At 39.3% G+C, this 22,437-nt stretch overlaps 1 protein-coding gene across 7 annotated transcripts in view; it reads right to left on the bottom strand.

The window, feature by feature from the left end:
- KDM4C (lysine demethylase 4C) overlaps positions 1–20,794 on the bottom strand; it is a 430,228-nt gene extending 409,434 nt beyond the window's left edge. The window contains exon 1 of one of the 7 annotated variants that reach the window (XR_006353225.1): positions 20,763–20,790. The gene's annotated coding sequence lies outside the window, so the exon portion shown is untranslated. Of the gene's footprint in view, positions 1–19,600; positions 19,764–20,158; positions 20,323–20,762 lie in introns of those variants that run through there. The other 6 variants (XM_043966024.1, XM_043965986.1, XM_043966007.1 and 3 more) reach the window with 6 other exon arrangements.
- Between the last annotated feature and the right edge of the window lie 1,643 nt (positions 20,795–22,437).

Below are 22,437 nucleotides of genomic sequence, written 5' to 3'. Positions count from 1 at the left end.
GTAGTGATTGCCAATTGTAGTGATAATCAATTGTCAATACAATGATCTACCACAACTCCCAAAGGACTTATGATACAGAATGCTTTTCACCACCAGATAAAGAACTGATGGACCCAGAGTGCACATTGAAGCATTGCTTTTCAGAACATGGCTAATGTGGAAATATGTTTTGAATGACTTCTTAGGTATAACGGGTATCATATTTCTTGCCTTCTCAATGGGTGGAAAGGAGGTGAAGAGAAGGAGAGAATTTGGAACTGAAAATAAACCTTTTTTTTTTTTAAAGAACCCCTGTTCTAGAGGAAGAGGAAATAACACTGAAGAAAACAAAGGGAAAAGAGCAGCTTGTTCTAGATGAAGTATAAACAGGAGATCTGTACTGAAAACAGCAAAACTTTGAGGGTGTATAGCAGTCAATTCTTAAGTTATCTAAAGAAAAATAAATGTCCAGAGGTGTAGAAAAGAATCTCATACCTTATAACTACTCACTCCATGCTAAATAATATTGTACAAGATTAATATGAATACACATAAAGATAATTTTTATGAGAATATTAGAAGAAATTAGGCAGATTTTCTAAAGTGATATCACAGTAGACCCCATATTTACCATCAGACAATTGTCTGAAAAATGTCGAGGATACAAGTTCCTACTGTAGTTAGTTTACTGACTATGGAAGAAAAATAAAACATTTGATTTCATAGAACAAAACATCATAATAAAGTCTTTCCATCAAAAAGATGTCTTACAAGCATATGTGAAAATTATATAAATTATACATTTATGTCCATAAAGACATAACATTACTCTCAAATGGTACATAATACCCTGTTCATATCATCATCACAGCTAACATTTATATAGCACTTACTTTGTGCCAGGCGCTGTGTTAAGTACTTTACAACATAAACATGAAAACAGTTCAACACTGTCATAGGAGACCTCTATGGTCTCTAGGTCACATAACTAGCAAGATGAAATACTAGTCATTTTCTGATACTAACAACTTAACACCTCTTCAAAATGGAAACTGTGCACCATAGATAAAGCAATTTCAGGTGTCTCCATGGTCTAGGCCACCAAGAACAAAGGTAAAAACTCCAGGACACTCCCAGCACAAGATGACCTGACCACTCACCTGTGGGCTACAACAGAAAGCAACCCCACACCCTGACCCCTACTCCTTCTTTCAAGTACCTAGAGAAAAACTCCAAAACATGGAAATTTGCCAAAGACATGCACCCCCACCAGCATTCTGTGCTGCAAAAGAGCTCTTCAGAACAGTAGAAATACAAAGAGCCTAGTGCAGGACACTTCTCTGAGGTTATAATAATATAGTTCAACTCTATACTCTGACCATGCATTCTCCCAGTAAAAAGACTAAAATTATGAAGAAACTGAGAAGGAAGAAAAACTCAAGACTGAAATATAAGCCCATAAAACCAACAGGGAAGACATTAACAGCAGCATCAAAAGGACTCAAAACCTGTTGAGGCAAAGGGCATGAGAGCACAGAACCACAACATGCTGTTTTGGACATAATGGTTTGTTGAGGCAGCAAGGTGGCGCAGTAGATAAAGCACTGGCCCTGGATTCAGGAGGACCTGAGTTCAAATCCAGCCTCAGATGCTAGATACTTACTAGCTGTGTGATCCTGGGCAAGTCACTGAACCCTCATTGCCCTGCAATTAAAAAAACAACAAAAAAAACCCCAAACCCCCGACATTATGTTGGGGGGGGCAGCTAGGTGGCGCAGTAGATAAAGCCAGGGCCACTGTGCCACCTAGCTGCCCCTCCAAACATAATGTTTTAAAAGAAATGAGAATTTTGAAAGCAGAACAAAAAAAGAGGATAACTGACTGAGAATGTAAATACACAGAAGCGAAGGACAATCTGGAAAAAGAGAGGCAAAAAGCTAGAACATTAAAAGAAAGCCCATTCTCCAAACAAACAAAAAATAATCATTTCAAATACAGTATTCATAGTCTCAAAGATTACAGATTAAAAAAAATGACAAGTCAAGAAACAAACACAATAAATAATACAAAGAAACTTCTCCAAAATAATAAACACAGAAAATGTCATTTGAAAGATCCATAGATCACCTTCAAAAAAAGAACCCAAGGCTGCAAAATCCAAGACACATAATTATTAAATTTGACAATTCCACTGAGAAACAACAAATTCTACCAGTATCCCAGAGAATTTCAAAGACAAAGGAAAGGGAAACTGAATAACACAAGACTATTCTGGGCCTACCAAAAAAAATAGGAATGTTCAAAAGAGCAATGAAGCTCAAGATGCAGCCTAAAATGACCTACTCTGCAAATCTGAACCTAATCATAAATAAAAAAGTTAGCCAATAACAAAGAAGCATTCAAAATAGTCTTAGAAAGAAAACCAGAACTAAAGAGATTGTGTATTTGATTCTCATTTAACCAAAATGTGGAACAATGAGAAAGGTAAGGAAATGCAAGCAAAGGACAACTGCTAAATAACAGAGAAAATATTAACAGAATGCATACTAGGAGACAAAGGTGAAAGCAGAAGGCAAATGGAAGTAATGGTAGAGAAATAGACCTGAAACACCTTGGGCTAACCTCACAACACCCTACCCACAAGTAAAGTCAATGTTTCCTACAGGACAAAATTACAAAAGAACAGGACCTATAAAAAGTGGGAGGGGAAAAAAAGAAAAGAGGGGGAATATGTGACAAATCCTAATCAAGTCAAAGGGATGGAAAATAATTCCTATGGTCTCTAGAGAAGAAAAGACCCTACAGGAAAACAAGATCAAAAAGAACTACATGACTGTACATATTTTTAATAGGGTTTGTTTCTCTTGCTTTTCAATGGGTGGGGAAGGGGAGAGAAAGGGAGAGGATTTGAAAATTAAAATTAAGTGGAACTGAATTTTTTAAAAAATGAATACATAACAACACAATAGTTACAGAAGATTTCAATGTCTCTCTCTCTCACAATAACAGATTTTAAAAAAAAAGGAAAATAAAGAATGTCACAGGGGAAATAGGTGGTAGGGGTCCTTAGGTATTCCTCTGTAAAATACACTTATGGGGCAGCTAGGTAGAGCAGTGGATAAAGCACTGCCCTGAATTCAGGAGAATTCAGCTGTGTGACCCTAGGCAATTCACTTGTCATTGTCCCACCAAAAAAAAAAAAAAAGCTTCAGCAAAATTGAAGGCTATAAATAAACCATCAACTGAATTCCTATTGAGAAAAATGATTATTTTCTCTCATATTAATAACCAATTATTGAATTAAGAATAAGGTTTTCCCCCTCCTCTAATTCCTCATTTCCTGTAGGCTATTCAGTCAGCCTTCAAAGGACAAGGCTAATAGAGATTAAATCTTAGGCAGATGTACTGCACTGGGAAAACTTAGATCTGATCAAAAGGTAAAGAAATCTGGTCCACTGTGTTTTAGTCAGCCAGGTCTCAATAGAGGTAGAATCCCTTTTGTCTAGACTGCCCTAGGTTGGGACAGTGTGGATAAGGGATGTCTCTGTCCAAGACTGAGTGATCAGTGGTGTCCCTCAATACCTCATTGGAATAAGCCCACCTCTCATTATAGTATTCATTTTCTCATTAATTGTTAACCAACCAGAGTTGATTTCCACTCTCAGGAACGCCTACTCTTCCAAGGCAAATAAGTATTGAGTGGGTTCCATGAGGGGTCTTTGGCATTCAAGACTGCCACTGACCCCTTTTATTAATTATCTGCTGGCATAATTCATTACCCAGAACTATGTCTCTCAAACTTTAATACACTATAAAAATAACAGAATCTAAGAGACAATAACAGAAAAGAAAATTCCACTCCAAGTAACTAGAAAATGCATGTTATCTAGAGATCAATTTGTCAAAGCACATAAGACATATAGATTCAATTAAAAAATGTTCCTTCAAGAAATAAAAAATAGGGGGCAGCTAGGTGGTGCAGTGGATAGAGCACCTGCCCTGGAGTCAGGAGGACCTGAGTTCAGATCTGACTTCAGACACTTAACACTTACTAGCTGTGTGACCCTGGTCAAGTCACTTAACCCTCATTGCCCCACCAAAAAAATGAATGAATGAATGAATGAATGAATGAATGAATTTTAAAAGTAGAAACAGTATGGTTCAATCTACATTCAGATTCCACAGTTCTTTTTTTCTGTATGTGGAGAGCATTTTCCATCATGAGTCCTTTGGAAATGTCTTGGATCATTGTACTATTGAGAAGAGCCAAGTCTATCACAGTTGATCATCACACAAAGTTGCTATTACTACTATATACAATGTTCTCCTGGTTCTCTGCTCATTTCACTCAGCATCAATCCACTTAAGTCTTTCCAGGTTTTTTCTGAAATCTACCTGCTCATCATTTCTTAGAGCACAATAGTATTATATTACATACATATACCACAACTTGCTCAGCCATTTCCCAATTGATAGGTATTCCCTCGATTTCCAATTCTTTGTTACCACAAAGAGAGCTGCTATAAATATTTTTGTACATGTGGGTCCTTTTCCCTTTTCTATGATCTCTTTGGGATTCAGACCTAAATAGTGGTATTGCTGGGTTAAAGGGTAATGCACAGTTTAATAGCCCTTTGGGCATAGTTCCAAATTGCTCTCCGGAATGGATGGACCAGTTCACAACTCCACCAACTTTGCATTATTGTTCCAATTTTTCCACAGCTTTAAGAGACATATTCTTAACCAAAAAAGACACAGAGGCAATCACAAAAGATAAAACAGTTTGATTACATGGAACCAACAATCCTCTGCACAGAAAAAATTAATGAAGTTAGGATAAGAGGGAAAGTGATCTAAGTGGGGAAAAACCTTTTTATCAAATTTCTCTGATGAGATTGATATTCTAGATATATAAACAATGATCGGGGCAGCTAGATGGCACAGTGGATAGAGCACTGGCCCTGGATTCAGGAGTACCTGAGTTCAAATAGGACCTCAGACACTTAACACTTACTAGCTGTGTGACCCTGGGCAAGTCACTTAACCCCAATTGCCTCACCAACAAAACAAACAAAAAAACAAACAAACAATGATCAAATCTATAAGCTCAACAGCCATTCCCCAATAGATAAGTGGTCACAGATTATGAACAAATAGTTCTCAAAGAGAACTGCAAAGTAGTCACAATTGCAAGAAAGAATATTCTAAATCACAATAAGAGAAATGAAAAACAAAAAACCCTTGAGATGTCATCTCACATTTTGCAAACTGGCAAAGATGGAGGAGGGGGCGGAGGCAAGTTGGTGGAGGGGACACTGTGATTTCCACAAGCTCCCAATAAACCCATCAACTCACTCCAAAATAATGCCATTAAAAAAAAAAAAACAGAGCAGCCTAACTCACATAAGAACAGAGTGAGACTATTTTCCAGTCAAAGACAACAACTGGACTGGGAATTTGTTTTGCTTGACAATGCACATTTGTTAAAAGGTTGGGGGGGGGGAGTATATGAGAGATATTAAAATAAATGCTTGATAATTTTAATGAAAGTTAATCTTTAAAAGACTGTACAAAAAAAACTGTACAAATATGAAGAAGTGGGAGTGGTGGTGTTTTTGTCTAGTGTGGAGCACATGCACACACAATACAGAACTAGGTCTATTTCCAAAGATGATTAAGAAACAAGAAAAGGATGTATGTGTTCTAAAATGTTTATAGCAGTTTTCTTTGTGGTGGCAAAGAACTGGAAATTGCAGGGATTCCTATGAACTAAGGAAGAGCTGAACAAGTTGTAGTATACAATTGTGATGGAACACTGTAAGAATAGTGCTATAAGAAATGATTAGCTCAGGGACAGCTAGGTGGCCCAGTGGATAGAGCACCGGCCCTGGAGTCAGGAGTACCTGAGTTCAAATCTGGCCTCAGACACTTAACACTTACTAGCTATGTGACCCTGGGCAAGTCACTTAACCCCAATTGCCTTACCAAAAAAAAAGAAAAGAAATGATTAGCTCTATGATCTTAGAAAAATATGGAAAGACTTGCACGAAATAATGAAGAGGGAAATGAACAGATCCAAGAGAATATTGCATAGAACAAACAGCAATATTGTCTTAAGAAGGACTTTGAACAAATAAGTTATTTTGACTATTATAATTACCCAAATTAACCATAAAGGATATATGAAGATGCTATCTGCATCTAGAGTTCATGTGCAATCACCTTATACTATATTGTGAAAATGCTTGTTTTATTCCACAAATTTAAAAAAAAAAAAAAAGAAAAAAGTTAATGTGGAAATACATCAAACTCAAATGAGAAATACTCTGAGATGGGGAAAGGAGGGTACTAAGAAGGGGGATGATACCAAGAAGGAAGTAGTCACAAGCAAAAAAAAATTCTTAATCCTGACAAGGAGCTTAGAGGGGAAGGAATTAGAATTATATTACCTCTTAGACAATTGTGGAATGGCTGAATAAACTGATATGAATATAATGGAATATTATTGTACCTTTTTTTTTTTTTTGGTGAGGCAATTAGGGTTAAGTGACTTGCCCAGGGTCACACAGCTAGCAAGTGTCATGTGTCTGAGGCTAAATTTGAACTCAGGTCCTCCTGAATCCAGGGCCAGTCCTCTATCCACTGCGCCAACTAGCTGCCCCCATATTATTGTACCTTAATAACAAAAGATCATTCCAGAGCATACTAGGCAATACAAACTAACACAGAAAGAAATGAGCAGCACCAAGAGAAAAAATTATATAAAAATTAAAAAATTTTGAAAGACTATGATCAAAAGCAGTGACCGACAATGTCTCCACAGGACCCATAGTAAAGCAAGTTACCTATCTCCTGTTGGTGGAGAGGACCAATGACATGTCTTGACTTGAGAGCGAATTAGATTTAAGTGAGGAAGAGCTGTGGCAAAGTCATCAGCCTCACTCTCTCCTCTAGTCATCTCAGTTCAGTGACAAAACATAAAACCACTGGAGTGACAGTGGCCTTTCTAAATTAAGGTCTTAATCCCAGGGAACTAAAGATGGAGCGTGCTATCCACCTCCAGAGAAGGAACTGATTTTGACTGAAAACAGACTGAAACATGCTATTTTTCACTTTCTTACATTTTTTTCTTTTATTCAAGTTTTCTTGTGCAAAATGGCTGACGTGGTGATGTTTTGCCATGATTGTCCATGTGTAATCTCTATCTGATTGCTTACCAATGGGGAGAGGGGAGGGAGGGAGGGATGAATTTTGGAATTCAAAACTCTGAATAAAATTGTTTATTTTTTTTAAATAAATGAATAAATAAAGGTCTTTACCAAGGCTCAGTTAGAGTCAAAGCCCTTTAATGACCAAGAACTAGGTGTTTGTTTGTCCTTCATTCCTGAAGAGGACCATGACATCTAGGTGATATCATGACTTGCAGTGAAGTAGATTTTTTTTTTTGGTGGGGCAATGAGGGTTAAGTGACCTGCCCAGGGTCACACAGCTAGCAAGTGTCAAGCGTCTGAGGCTGGATTTGAATTCAGGTCCTCCTGAATCCAGGGCTGGTGCTCTATCCACTGCGCCACCTAGCTGCCCCACATATAGGGTGTTTTTTTTTAATCTAAGTAGTATGTTTTGTTTTAGCAAAGACATGCAAAGTGGGTACCTATCAACTGGAGAATGACTAAACGTATGACATATCGATGTTATAGAATATAATAAAAATTATCACTTATACAGTGCCTACTTATGTACCAGGCTTTGTGCTAATCACTTTACAAATACCACCTCATTTGATCCCCACAACAACTCTGAGAGGTAGGTGCTATGATTATCCTCATTTTACATTTGGGGAAAGTGAGGCAAACAGAGGGTAATGATTTATTCAAATTCACAGTTAGCAAATGTCTGAGGCAGGATTTGAACTCAGGTCTTCCTGACTGCAGATCTATTGTACCACCTAACTGCCTCAATTACTATGCCATTTAAAAAAAAATTGTTAAAGTCAAAGAACCCTAGGGAAAACTTCAGAAGACATAATGAATCACACTTCCCACCTCTTGACGTACAGGTAACAGACTACAAATTTGTTTTGTTTGACTATATTCATACAAAGGGGAAGTTAATTTTTTTTTTGGTTTTTTTGGTTTTGGGTTTTTGGGTTTTTTTAGTGAGGCAATTGGGGTTAAGTGACTTGCCCGGGGTCACACAGCTGGTAAGTGTTAAGTGTCTGATGCCAGATTTGAACTCAGGTACTCCTGACTCCAGGGCCGGTGCTCTATCCACTGTGCCACCTAGCTGCCTTTAGTATATACTTTATATATATATATATATATATATATATATATATATATATATATATATATATATATATATATATATATATATATATATAATTTTTTTTCTGTTTGGTTGGGTTTTGGGGGTTTTTTTGGTGAGGCAATTGGGGTTAAGTGACTCTATCCACTGTGCCACCTAGCTGCCCCCTTACTATATCTTTTTTTTTTTTTTTTTTTGGCGGGGCAATGGGGGTTAAGTGACTTGCCCTGGGTCACACAGCTAGTAAATGTAAAGTGTCTGAGGCCAGCTTTGAACTCAGGTCCTCCTCAATCCAGGGCGGTGCTTTATCCACTGCGCCACCTAGCTGCCCCCTACTATATACTTTTAAAGCAATAATTCTTTTTCTATTCTTTGCATATGGAAATGATCATATTTGTTGCTGTCATTCAAGTTTACAAAAAATCATAATCGTATCTACCTCACAAAGTGGATGTGAGTTTCAAATAAGAATGTATACAAAATCCTATGTAACTTAGAGAAGTATTGTTAAGTAGTTACTAACAAGATTCCATTAAAGAAATGTCTATATGCATCATAAGCATTTTACTCCCTTTAATTTTTATAAATGTTTTATATAATTTTATATAATTGTATTTTCAATGTTTGTTGAAAAGAGTAAAATTAAAGTAATTCAGAAATGTAAATGAGAATTTTCCATTTATATAATACTCTGAACAAAACACAGAACACCAAACTTGTAATCTACTTTATACAAACATATCTACAATAGGCATGTTTATTATTTAATGTCCAAAGAAACTTAGTGTTTAAGTTCTAAATGTATTCATCTACTTAATCTTATTGCTTTGATAATTAAAAAATCCCTATCACTACACAGAGTAACTTCAGCAAATTACTTTAGCAGAATTTACATTAAATAATAGAAGCAGGTGAGGCTTTCTCATTTGGTCTAAAGAAGTGGAGTTACAAATTTACAGAATTTAGTTAACAAATATGATGCACAATTGCAAGGTGTCATCTACTGGTGACAAAAAATGGACTAACACAATGATGAAAAAAGCTACCCATCTACCAACAGGGATAAGGGACTAAAATGAAGAATGAGACATATTTTTACACATGGTTAAGTCAGGAATTTGACTTTCTTATCTATATATGTTTGTAACAAGGGTTTTGTTTCTTTTTTTCTGGGAATAAGGGGACAGAAGGATAGGTGGGAGAAAAATTAGCTTATGTTAACTTGGAAATAAAAAGGGTTGGATTTTTTTTAATAAGCACATTGGTTGGGGGCGGCTAGGTGGCGCAGTGGATAAAGCACCAGGCCTGGATTCAGGAGTAACTGAGTTCAAATCCGACCTCAGACACTTACCAGCTGTGTGACCCTGGGCAAGTCACTTAACCTCCACTGCCCCGCAAAAAACAAACAAAAACACATTGGTTGTGTTTTCCTTTCCTTTTCCTTGTAGTCAGGTCAGTCTACTTACTGGAAAACAAATTCGTACAGCACTAGATATATATCATCAGTACTTAATATCATCCCAGAGAGTTGGAGGGTTGAACTGATCTTGCTAAATTTCACATCTGTATCAGAATACTGATACCTAAAATAAATATTCTATATGCATTTATTCCTACATAGTATTTATAATGCCCAACAGGTCTGAACATTTTTCAAATGTTTAATATCAATCAAAAATGGCCTATTAACTCTTAGATCTCAGCTTGTGTTCATCTCCTATCTTTTACCAGATGGCAGATTATGACAGGGCTCTTTAGCCCTAGCAAAATACAGGACTAGACAATCACAATTAGATATTATCAGCCTGTCAAAAAAGGGACAGAGGTACTGTATGTAATCGTTGTTATCAGTAATGCAGATAAGATTTAGTATTGGAAAGGTCCTTAATGATAATCTAGTCTAACACCCTCATTTTATAGAAGAGGAAACTAAGGCTCAGTGACTAGTGCTTCATTCAATTACAAACAAATATCTGAACTGTAAAAGTCAGGGAGTTCAATATTAAGGTCCTTAGGCAAAAGCTTTGTTCTTTTTGCTACAAGGTAAAAGGGTGAGCAACGAAACGCTTTAGATCATCCAAACTAAAAGTCACAAAATAAAAATTGTACAATCTGGAAACTGAAACCCGAGGTACAGTGAATAATTGCAATCACTCACCGTGAGATTAAAATTATTTTTTTAATCATAAAAGTATTTTATTATTTTCCAGTTACATGTAAATATAGTTTTTAACATTTGTTTTCATAAAATTTTCAGTTCCAAATTTTTCTCCCTTCCTCCCTTCCCTCCCCCTTCCCTCTCCCTTCCCCAAGACAGAAAGCAATCTGACACAGGCTGTATATGTACAAGATTAAAATTCTTGTGGTAGCTTTTAAAACCAGGTATTACATGATCCTCTAAAAAACCAAACTGGGGCAGCTAGATGGTGCAGTGGATAGAGCACGGGCTCTGGAGTCAGGGGTACCTGAGTTCAAATCTGGCTTCAGACACTTAACACTTACTAGCTGTGTGACCCTGGGCAAATCACTTAACCCCAACTGCCTCACTAAAAAAAAAAAAAAGTATGTCTGTCTATCTATAAGAAGTGTTCCTTTCCCTTGTAGCTAAGTCATGAAGGGAGTAGGGAAGGGAGGTATAGGGAAAAAAACAAGTTTTGCATCTGTATGGGGAAATCCCAGTTTGGAAACTCCCTCCAATCATGCAGTTAAAGTGACTTCTACGATGACAAAATCAGTAGATACTAGAAGCAAGACATGATCCCAAGTCTTCCTCACTCTAAGGTCAACTTCCTATCTATGCTATGCTAGTTCTCATCATTTACAAACACACACACAGACAGGTTGCCCAAGAACCCCCTAGTCCTTGGGAAATGAAGACTAGAGAGAAAATGTCTCACAAATTCTGGAGCTAGAGACTTGTCTGGGTACTGTATTTTTAGGCCATATCTTCAGTTCCATTCATGCTTTAATTCATTCCACAAGTATTTATCAAGTACATATTATATGCAGGACTCTGCCCTGGGAGGAACGCAAAGTTTAGATAAGACAAGGTCACTACACCCTTAAGATACTTGCAGTACAGTGAGTAAAATGATAAGATACAATCAAAATAATTGCAATATACAACATTATGTGATGGTCCCCTGATAGTAAGATCAGCCCATGCTGGGTTAAAGATTCTGGGCTATCAAGAGTTGGTGGGTTAAAAAAAAAAAAAAGAGTAACTGGGTGCCTTGGGAAACTTTCAGATAAGGTAAAGAAGAGTTTAGATAAATACTGCCTTACTCTACCACACTTTTTTTTCCTACCACACTTTTTAAATAGCTCACATTTATAATATTTCTTACATTTTACAAAACATTTCCCTCCTGCATACCCAATAGCCTTGAGAGGCAGTTAGTACAAGCACTATCTGGACATTCTGGTAACTTGGTTATTTTTAATATTGTACTTACCATAGTCTTATAATATTGTATAACTATTTCTCTTCTAGTTCAAAGTTTTTCAACATGATTACAAGTGCCTTGAGGGCCTGATCCTGTCATATTTTGTGACACACTATGAGTCACCCAAGTCTTGAATAAATTTGGAAATCACAAGTTGAATGAGTGAATGAACAGTCAGTTTCAAATATATATGCTATGCTTCAAAGTTTGGTAATTCTAAGATTCTCAAAATCATTTTTTTCTTTACTGATTTAGTTTACTAACTAATTACATATTTTGTTGTTGTTTGTCCTTCCTTCTAGAAGAGGACACCATGACATCAGGGTGATATGACTTGCACTGTATTAGATTTAAGTGAGAGAGGGCTGTGCAAGGTCTCCAACCTCACTCTGTCCTCCACAGCCATCCAGGTCAAATGGCAAGAATCAGGATGGCTGGAGATGGCCACAGATTTTTAAAGTAATTGGAGGAGGTAGCTAGGTGGCGCAGTGGATAAAGCACCCACCCTGGATTCAGGAGGACCTGACTTCAAATCCAGCCTCAGACACTTGACATGTACTAGCTGTGTGACCTTGGGCAAGTCACTTAACCCTCATTGCCTGCCCCGCCCCCAATTTTTTTAATTTAAATTAAAAATAAAAAAAAATTTTAAATAAATAAATAATAAAGCAATTGGGGTTAAGTGACTTGCCCAGGTTCACAAAGCTAGTGTCTGAGGTGACATTTGAACTCAGATCCTCTTGACTCCAACTCCAGGGCCAGGGCTCTATCCACTGTGCCACCTAGCTGCCCCACATATTTTGACATCTAAATGAAGGTCACATAAAAATGAAAATAAACAATTCTATCCTAAATTCCTGTGAGTTTTCTTCCTCCCTCCAAAAAAAAGTCCATACCACTTGATGTTATCTGTCAGCTACATCAATAATCTTTCTAATGTATACTCAGCACTTCATTCCACTGCTCAGAAATGCTGAACATCTCCTGCCTACTGAATAAAATCCCAAATCCCCAGCTTACCACAAGGCTCCAAGCTACCTTGTCAGAATAATCCTTCTTTCTGGACTGCATAAAGTTTACCACGATACAACTTAACACATTGAGTAAGTCTAGATACCAGTTATTAGATATCAGGTACTTTAAATACTAGCAAATAATACATAATAAACACAAATCCAATATTCAACTATTATGAACTATAAACAATATGGTATACTGCAGTAGCATATAAAAGGCTCAGTGGTAACTTATACCACTTAAATTATAAAATACATCTGCAGACATACTTCCAAATTTTAATAAGGAAATAGTTCAAACAAAGACCTAGTCTCTCCCTGCTTCAATATTCCAGATTAGTCTTTCAATGTACTCTGCTGTTAATTCTCTTTTTCAAACCTTCAACTTCTCCAAAAAGTAGAATTCAAGCTCTTTAGTCAGTCAAAAGGCAATTATTAAGCACCAAATGTATGCCCAACCCTGTGCTAAGCACTGGGGAGACAAAGAAAGGCAAAAAACAGTCCCTGATCTCAAGGAGCTCACAGTCTAATATAGGAGACAACATTCAAACAACTATGTGCAAACAAAATACAGAGGATAAATTCTCAAGACCCTCCACTGTTTGGCCCCATGCTTCCATTCCAACCTGTATAAAATTCTAATTGAGCATTTTTAATCACCTGAACAGGATATTATAATAGTTAAAATAGAAAATTATACCCTGATAACAAAAAAAATTAGTAATTGGCAGGCTATTATTCGTATGTTATTTTAGACACAAAAGAGCAAATTATCTGATATTAACTGTCCGATAAATAATAAAAGGCCATGACATAGGAAAAAAAATTTATGGAAGCCGTTATTCTGCAGTTAACCCAGACTACAAATCAATAAGCACTCATTAAGTGCCTATGTTGCCCTGGATACAAAAGATACAAAGTCAAAAGTGAGATTGTACCTGCCCTCAAAGAAAATAAATATTCTACTGAGGGAGACAAGTACATATAAAAGTATATACAAATTGCACAGTAATTTAGGAGAGAGAAGGCTGGGCATATGGTGGAAGGATTGGGGAAGAGAATAGGAAAGGGCCTCATAAAGACATCAGCTTAGTTTAAAAGAAAACTAGGGATTCTAAAAACTAGTACATGGAGTACATGGCAGGCATGGAAGATTGATTTTCATCCTGTAGAAGAAAACAGCAAGTAGGCCAATGTGGCTGAACACTCTGAATCACACACTATGGAGGAGAAAACAATCCTGCAGTGGAAAGCTAAAGCCAAGTTGAGAAGGGCTTTAAATGTCAAATAGAAGAGTTTATGTGACCTTCAAAGCAATAGGAAGATACTAGGGCTTTTTGAGCAGGAAAATGGCATGGTCAGACCTGTGTTCTAAGAATCACTTGAGTAGTTGTGTGGAAAATGATTTCTAAAAGGGAATGACTAGGGGGCAGCTAGGTGGCGCAGTGGATAAAGCACCAGCCCCGGATTCAGGAGGACCTGAGTTCAAATCCAGCCTCAGACACTTGACACTTACTAGCTGTGTGACCCTGGGCAAGTCACTTAACCCTCATTGCCTGCAAAAGAAAAAGAAAAAAAAAAAGGAATGACTAAAGGAGAACACTTTAGGAGGCTATTGAAATCTAGGATGAAAGGAAATTAGGGACTACACTGGCAGCTTTCAGTGAAAAGGAGACCCATAAAGGAAATGTTGTAGAGGCAGAATTGACAAGACATGGCAACCCACTGAATATAAACAGTAAGAAGAATGAAGCTCTCTCCAAGGAGCTAATCAGGTTGCAGAGAGTACAGCTGAGAGAAGAGTAGGAGGTTTAAGACAGAACCGATGGGTACACCTGCACTTGATCTAGATTATTTAACAGCAAGTTAAAAAAGATAACTAGGAAAGAAGAAAACCCAGTGAGGACAGTTTACCGAATCTTGTTCAATTGTGTCAAATCAACTGAGAAGTTGGAGAATAAGGACTGAGAAAAATCACCAAATTTAGCAATTAAGAGAATGTTGGTTGGGGGCAGCTAGGTGGCCCAGTGGATAGAGCACTGGCCCTGGATTCAGAAGGACCTGAGTTCAAATCCTGCCTCAGACACTTGACACTTACTAGCTGTGACCCTGGGCAAGGTCATTCCAATCATCACTTAATCCCCACTGCCCCACAAAAAAACAAACACATCAATAAATAAATAAATAAAAGAATGTTGGTGACTTTAGAGAGAAGAGTTTCAGCTGAATATGTGGTCAAAAAGGGAGATTTGCAAAAGGCTGAAGAGACAATTTGGAGGCAAAGAATGTAAACAGTTTCTAAGTTAACTGAGAAAGAAAAGAGATATAAGATGATAGTTTCAACAGATAGGGCAGATGATTTTTTTTAAGGGAAAAGGAGGAATCTGGACCTGTTTGAAGATAGGAACTTAATATCTGTGAATTAAATTTGTGGTAGTAAATTATACTTTGGCGGCCGGGGCTATGGGGGTTAAGTGACTTGCCATGGGTCACACAGCTAGTAAGTGTCAAGTGTCTGAGGCCGGATTTGAACTCAGGTACTCCTGAATCCAGGACCAGTGCTTTATCCACTGCACCACCTAGCTGGCCCCATAAATTATACTTTTTAAAGCACTAAGTATGAAACCAACAGCAATGGGGAAATAAATCGCCCTTCAGGCAAGTTTTATACTATAAAATTTGTCGTGCTCCTGTTACATAGACACAAAACACCATGTTTAAAAAAAGGTATGGTTTTGTTGTACAAGGATTTTTAATTCAAACAATGTAACATTCTCAGATACTAGATTATCTGCTCTTAAAGTTTGATACCAATGTCAAAGCTCTTCTAAACAAGACCAATGTTATATATTCAAACTCTCCTATGTATGTGTGTAGCTATTAGAACCTACCATATCCCAAGAACACTAACTGAACACATTCTTTTAATCTAATCTACAGAGTTAGGAAGTATTCTAAAGGCCCATTAACTCCTCATAGGTTTTAGAAATCTTACTTTAGGGGGGCAGCTAGGTGGCGCAGTGGATAAAGCACTGGCCTTGGATTCAGGACCTGAGTCCACATCCAGCCTCAGACACCTGACACTACCTGTGTGACCCTGGGCAAGCCACTTAACCCTCATTGGCCTGCCAAAAAAAAAAAAAATCTTACTTTAGGGGGCAGCTAGGTGGTACAGTGGATAAAGTACTGGCCATGGATTCAGGAGTACATGACTTCAAATCTAGCTTCAGACACTTGACACTTACTAGCTGTGTGACCCTGGGCAAGTCACTTAACCCTCACTGTCCCGCAAAAAAAAAAAAAAAGAAAGAAATCTTACTTTAAAACCACTTAGTTACATTAAAAGAAATATACTATAGCTGGAAATTATGTATCTAAATGAATGTTATATCCTTGTTCTAAGAATACTGCCATCACTGGATGAATTTCTGAATTCTTTTGGAATTATCTTAGAAGTTTATAGTATAAGGGCAACTAGGAAGAGCAGTGGATAAAGCACTGGCTCTGAATTCAGGAGGACCTGAGTTCAAATCCAGCCTCAAGACACTTGATACTTACTAGCTGTGTGACCCTGGGCAAGTCACCTAACCCTCATTGTCTAGAGCAAAAAAAAGTTTATGGTATGGTATTTTAAATAATTTTAAATAAATTTTAAATTTATTTTAATTTTAAATAAATCATCTTTCAAGTGTGAGTTTAACCTGTGTGTTCTTAGGTATGTCACTATTTTTATGGGCCTCAATTTCCTTATCTTTAAAAAGGGGTGGGTATAAATGATTTCTGAGGTCTCTTTAAACTCTATGATCTAAAGAAATTTTGGCTCTGATCAAAATAATCAGATTTCTGGTTTAAAAAAAGAATAGTTTGGGGCAGCTAGGTGGCGCAGTGGATAGAGCACTGGCCCTGGAGCCAGGAGTACCTGAGTTCAAATCCAGCCTGAGACACTTAACACTTACTAGCTGTGTGACCTTGGGCAAGTCACTTAACCCCAATTGCCTCACTAAAAAAACAAAACCAAACCAAAAAAGAATAGTTTAAGAGATGAGTCTAATTTTCCTTTATAAAGAGAAAATGATGATTTAAAATAGTAAATATATTTATAACCAATATGCACATATTAACAAGATGGCATTTCCTGACTTATCTTTACAATTTTGACCACCCCCCCCCCCTCAACCTACCTCAATACTCTCTCCTCCCTCACTTTGCTCTCTAGGTTCCCGGGACAGTCCAGTCTCCTACAGGATAATCTCCTTTCCACTAAAATCAAGCATGTTCCCCCCTAAGACTCTGCCCTAGGCCTTTCTCAATGATCTCTTCAGGTCCCAGGAGTTCAATTACCTCTATGCATATTCCTCCCAAATCTAAATCAGCCCTAGTCTTCCACCTGAATGTTAATCCCACAAAACCAATTCAACAGGTCCAAAACAGAACTTATCTTCTAAAACCACCACTTTATGTGTAGCTGGTGGTACAGTGAATAGAGCACTAGCCCTGGAGTCAGGAGAAACTGAATTCAAATCCCACGTTAGATACTTGACACTGTGTGATCCTGGGTGTCACTTAAACTCAAAAGTCTTCTGCCCCCCAGAAAAATCTAAACCCACCACTTCTCCAAAGTCCCCTATTTCAATTGACTGTCACCAAGATGTTGTTTTTTTGCAGGGCAATAAGGGTTAAATGACTTGCTCAGGGTCCGAGGCTGTATTTGAACTCAGGTCCTCCATGGCCAATGTTTTGTTCACTGTGCCACCTAGCTGCCCCTTCAAGGACTATTTTTGAGGGGTTTTCTGCATTTCTTTGTATACCTAATGCTTACTTAGCACAGTGCCTAGCACATGGTGGGCAAATAATAAATGCTTCTTGACTGGTGTGCATCCATCTTCTCCCCTCTTCAATCTATCTACTCCACTTCAACCAAAATAAAAGCACAGGTATGACTGCTCTGCTCAAAAATCTTGTGTCTTCCCTACTGCATCTAAGGTAAAATCCAAACTTATTAGCCTTGAATTTATGACCCTTCATAATCTAGCCCCACACTATCTTTCTATTACTCTGCCCTCAGGAACTCAATTACAGCCAAACTGGCCAATTTACCCTTTCCTCCCTGTGAGCCCCACCCCCACACCTAGAACATAATATGCTCTTAGAATCCTTAGCTTCTCAGCTAAGAGAGGTGCTACTTTCTGTAAAGAGCTAATCCTAATCTCCGGTGCCCCCCTCCCCCTTCTTCAAATTGTGTTCTCTCCCTCCACAAATTCCTAATATTTAATTATTTTCATTTTGCATTCCCCTAGTAGAATGTTTCTTGGGGGCAAGAAATTTTTTTAAATATTTGTATCTCCAGTCATAACTCAGTACCTTCATATAGGTGATTTTAAAATGTCTGAATTGAGATGAGAAAAACTTTAAACTGAAAAATATTTGCTGAAGATTATTACCTAAAGATTAATTTAGAAAAGAACTATCTCAATCAGTAGTTTGAACTGAGATATATATATACATATATATATATATAAAACCTAATGAAAAAGTAAATCTTTTTTTGTTTTGAGGCAAATTTGCTTAGTAATATTTTTATTTTTATTACCTTCATTAGAATGCTGTAAAGACTATACAAAATCCCTTTTAAGAAGCAAATATTAAAAGATATTCTAGAACAAACCTTCTAGCTGGGGGAACTGAAACGTTTTAAAGTAACTAGTGTGAAACTTTCAATAAAACAACCTTATTTGGACTTTTGGTGGGATTTTTACTTTTCTTTAAAATGAGAAACTACATTTTCCAACTCCAAATCAAGCACTATGAATCACATCCTTAGTAGTTTCTAATACTAGAACCATTGATCTACATATAATGGAACTGAGGACCAGAGAGGTTAATCCACTTTTTCAAAGCTGCACAAGTAGCAATTAAGTGCCAGAGCTGGGATTTCGATTCAGGTCCCATGACTCCAAATAAAGCAGTCCTTCTGCGACTGCACTTTCCACTTCTTCACTATGGTCTCAATATTAAAATAGTTATGACTATTCATACAGAGCAGAAAATTTGGTCATGGTTTAAAAAATAAGAAAAGTCAAATTACAGCAGGTGCAATGAAGAAAACTTTCAAATGAAATGCTAGATGCATTTAGTAGCCTCTAAAATAAGCAATCGGAGACACCCAACACAAGCTCATAAACTACAACCTCTGGACAAACCTTAAGAGGCAGAATTTTATAAATGAACTGAACATTAGAAATAACAAGATTGGGAGGGGGAACTCATCAATTATCGAAAGTTTGCAGTGCTTCCAGGGAGAGGAACCTAATCACTCTAAGCTCCCCACGTACAACAAAAACCAACTCCACGAAAAAGCGGGGGGGCGGCCAACAACTCCATATTGGGTTTGCCAAAGGTATTGCTACGGATGGCTGCACTGGTCGAACCAAAAAGTAAACAATCGAGCATCAGCCAAAAGTACCAACTTGCCTGTCTCCTACCTCCACTTCCCCACCTTTTCCATGCAGTCACGTATGAGAAGTAGGGCAGTGGAGAAGCAGGGGAAAGATAAAATGGAACATGCCAGGAAGGATGCTGGAAGGGTGAAAAACGAAACAGGGTAGGATAGAATGGGACTCTGCAGGGCCATATCCAAGTTTAGTTAGTCGAAGGAAGGCATTCCACTATCGTCCTTCTAGTGGGGTCCAGGAAGGGAGCAGGACAAGGTAAGAGCCTAGGCTCCCAAACTCGAGTTGAAAAAGCTCTCAGGGGGCCATCTAGTCGACCCCCACCAGCAACAGGAAGCATCCTCTATACCATCCCAGACATGTGGTCATTCCATCCACTAGGATCTCTACAAGATGGGGAACCTACCTCCTGAGGTAGCCCCCATTCCACTGTTCACCCCAACCATCATTTTAGACTGAGGAAACTGAGGCCCAGAAAGAAGCGCGTACGCCTGGGGCCTGAGGACGCCGAACCTCCAGCCTCCTCCGGCCAAAAGGAGGACGACACCGGGGGCCGCCCAGCACCGCCATCTCCTCCCAGTGCTCAGACTACGGGAGCAACCCACGCCCCCCTCGGGGCGATCCGGTCAAGGGGCTAGAAGAAGAGCACGTTGAGAGAGGTGGCCCCGACTGTCACATCCTTTCCCCCCTCCTTCTCCCTATTTCTCGATCACGACTGTCGTAATAGAAGACACCGCTGCTCACCTGGATCCACCATCCCTCCCCCCATTTCACTCCATCCTCCCCAGCCCCCACCATTTCCCCTAGGCCGACAGGACCCCGCAGCCGCCACCCCCAGCATTCTCGGGGTGCAGTGGAGCAGTTGTGGGAAGCGAGACGTTCGGCCTCGGGAGCCTCCTCTACGACCGCAGCGCCATCCCCTCCCCGCCCCCCCCCACCTCCCCGCCCCGGCCAGAGCGGTTACCTGGGCGCGCGGGCACAGCGGGAGGGGTGGGGGAGGGGCCGGGACCCCCGAGGAGAAGGAAGAGGAGTGAGGAAGGTCGCCTACCGGCTCAGGGGGGAGGGGGGAGGTTTGTATGACTTGTTGTTCCGCACAGGGTGACAGCTGTTTCCTGCGCAGGCGCGCCCGGCCCCCACCACCACCACCACCACCACCGCCGCCGCCGCCGCAAGCCAAATCTCTCGCTAGTTCTTACACACCGAGGTGGGGGAATGGGGAGGGGAAAGAAATGGAGTGGGAGGAGGAAGGAGCGCGCACCCCTTGCCACCCACATACACATACACACACACATACACATATACACAAGCTTGTCTTCCCAGGACCGCGCGCGCGCGCGCACACGCGCGCACACACACACACACACACACGCACGCACACTCGGACCGTGCGGGGTCACGTGACTGGCCCAGTCTGGGCAGCTAGGTGGGGAGGTCACGTGGTCCGCCCACCCACACAGGGCCCAGGGCTAAGGGCGGCGCAAATGAGCCGGTGATTCACGTGACCCTCGCTGATCCGTAGTTTTCTTGCACTTTGCCCCCCCTCCTCCCCAAACTTCCTTCACTCCTACCCAGAAGCCTCACCAGTCCCAGTCCCGGCCCCTTTGGGGCGAGATGGGGCAAGAGGAGGTAGGCAGTGAGAGGGCCCTGGGGCGTTGCACGTCAGCAATGGTGGAGCCCCCCTCCACACCAGACCGGACTAACAGTCTTCAGACCACGCGTCATAATAATAGCCTCCAGCGCGAGCCTATTGGCTGCAGATTTGTGACGTCAGAGCCGGTGCAACTTCATCTAGGCTTCTGAAAGACCCTTCTGAGTGACCTCCTCATGTTCGGGCGGAGTCACATCTGTAGTTGCTATTGCTGCTATTCCTCCTAATTATCCCCTCAGAGTGTCTTATTGAAATTGATTGGTCCTGTTCCGCTTGGCTCCTTTTGGCAGAGCTCCTGTCTTCAAGGGCAAAGGGCTTAGGTTCAATGTTAAAACCAAGTCCCTTTTAGAGTTGTGAGATCCTATACTGGGCGGCCTCAGAAGGTCAGCCGTCAAAGAGCACTTGTTAAGTGTGTCAGACGCGTACTAGGTAAGCTCCGGAGAGACAAAGAAAAGATGTGGTGATGGGATCCTGCTAAGGTGGTATATGACCCTTTCTCAAGGGATATTAGAATAAAGGGGGATGTTTTGTTTTTTCTCTTCAGATAAGGTTTAGACTATGTAACCTTTGAGTTCCAACTCTGGTATTTAGAGATGCATTGAAACTTATTATGATGCAAATGACCTAAAAAGGCCATCAGAGCTCAAAAAGAACTTTAATGGAACCTTCCTGGGTCATGGGAGAAGTAGAAAGTCAGGGTTTCCCTGTGCAATTCCCATATGTAACAATCCTTCAATGAATTTTGGGAGTAAAACCAATACCTTTTTACTTAAATGATTTTAAAATGTAGCATTTGCTACAAGGAAATGGGCAGTCTAGTTACATTGTTGATATTAACTAGTGCAAAGTATTTGAAGGGCCATTTGGAAATAAACATGAAGTCATAAAACTCTGCTTATCCTTTGAACCAGTGATCCCGTGGTGGGAACTATGTATAAAGAAATTGCTAAAAGGGGGAAAAAAAACAATCTGTAGGAATGCTGATTTGTACAGGGAAATGTACCAAGTGTTTTGGAAAAAGTTCAGTAAATTGTGATTGAGTTTTGTAAAATGTGGCAAAATAAACAATTGTGAATGCAGAGAAACATGGGAAAACCTATATGAAGTGACGATGCAAAGAACATACACATTAAATGCAGCCATATTAACAACAAAAGAAACACTAAATAGAGAGATTAAAAGGATTTCCAATTTTTTTTCCTTACATTTAAGATTTTTTGCATGAAAACTTTACTCCATATATTACTGTTGATATTTGTTACCAATGTTTATAATAATTTTTTTTTTAATTTAAAAGATTCCATATTGCTGGAAGCACAATTACAAATGATTCATATGGATGAGTATGCCCTCATTCTATTATGTTGTAAACTCTTGGACTTCCTTCAGGGTTGGGTGGCTGCTGCCCCCTAAAATAAAGAAAACCAGGGCCAGCTAGGTGGCACAGTGGATAGAGCACTGGCCCTGGAATCAAGAGGACCTGAGTTCAAATCCACCCTCAGACACTTGACACTTACCAGCTGTGTGACCCTGGTCAAGTCACAACCCCTATTGCCTCACCCCCAAAAAATAAAATAAAATGAAGAAAACTAGAA

The sequence above is a fragment of the Dromiciops gliroides genome, chromosome 1 (assembly GCF_019393635.1).
Source record: "Dromiciops gliroides isolate mDroGli1 chromosome 1, mDroGli1.pri, whole genome shotgun sequence".
Classification (NCBI taxonomy): Eukaryota; Metazoa; Chordata; class Mammalia; order Microbiotheria; family Microbiotheriidae; genus Dromiciops; species Dromiciops gliroides.
Note: the sequence above shows the minus strand (reverse complement) of the source record. Positions and strands in the feature narration are given on the sequence as shown.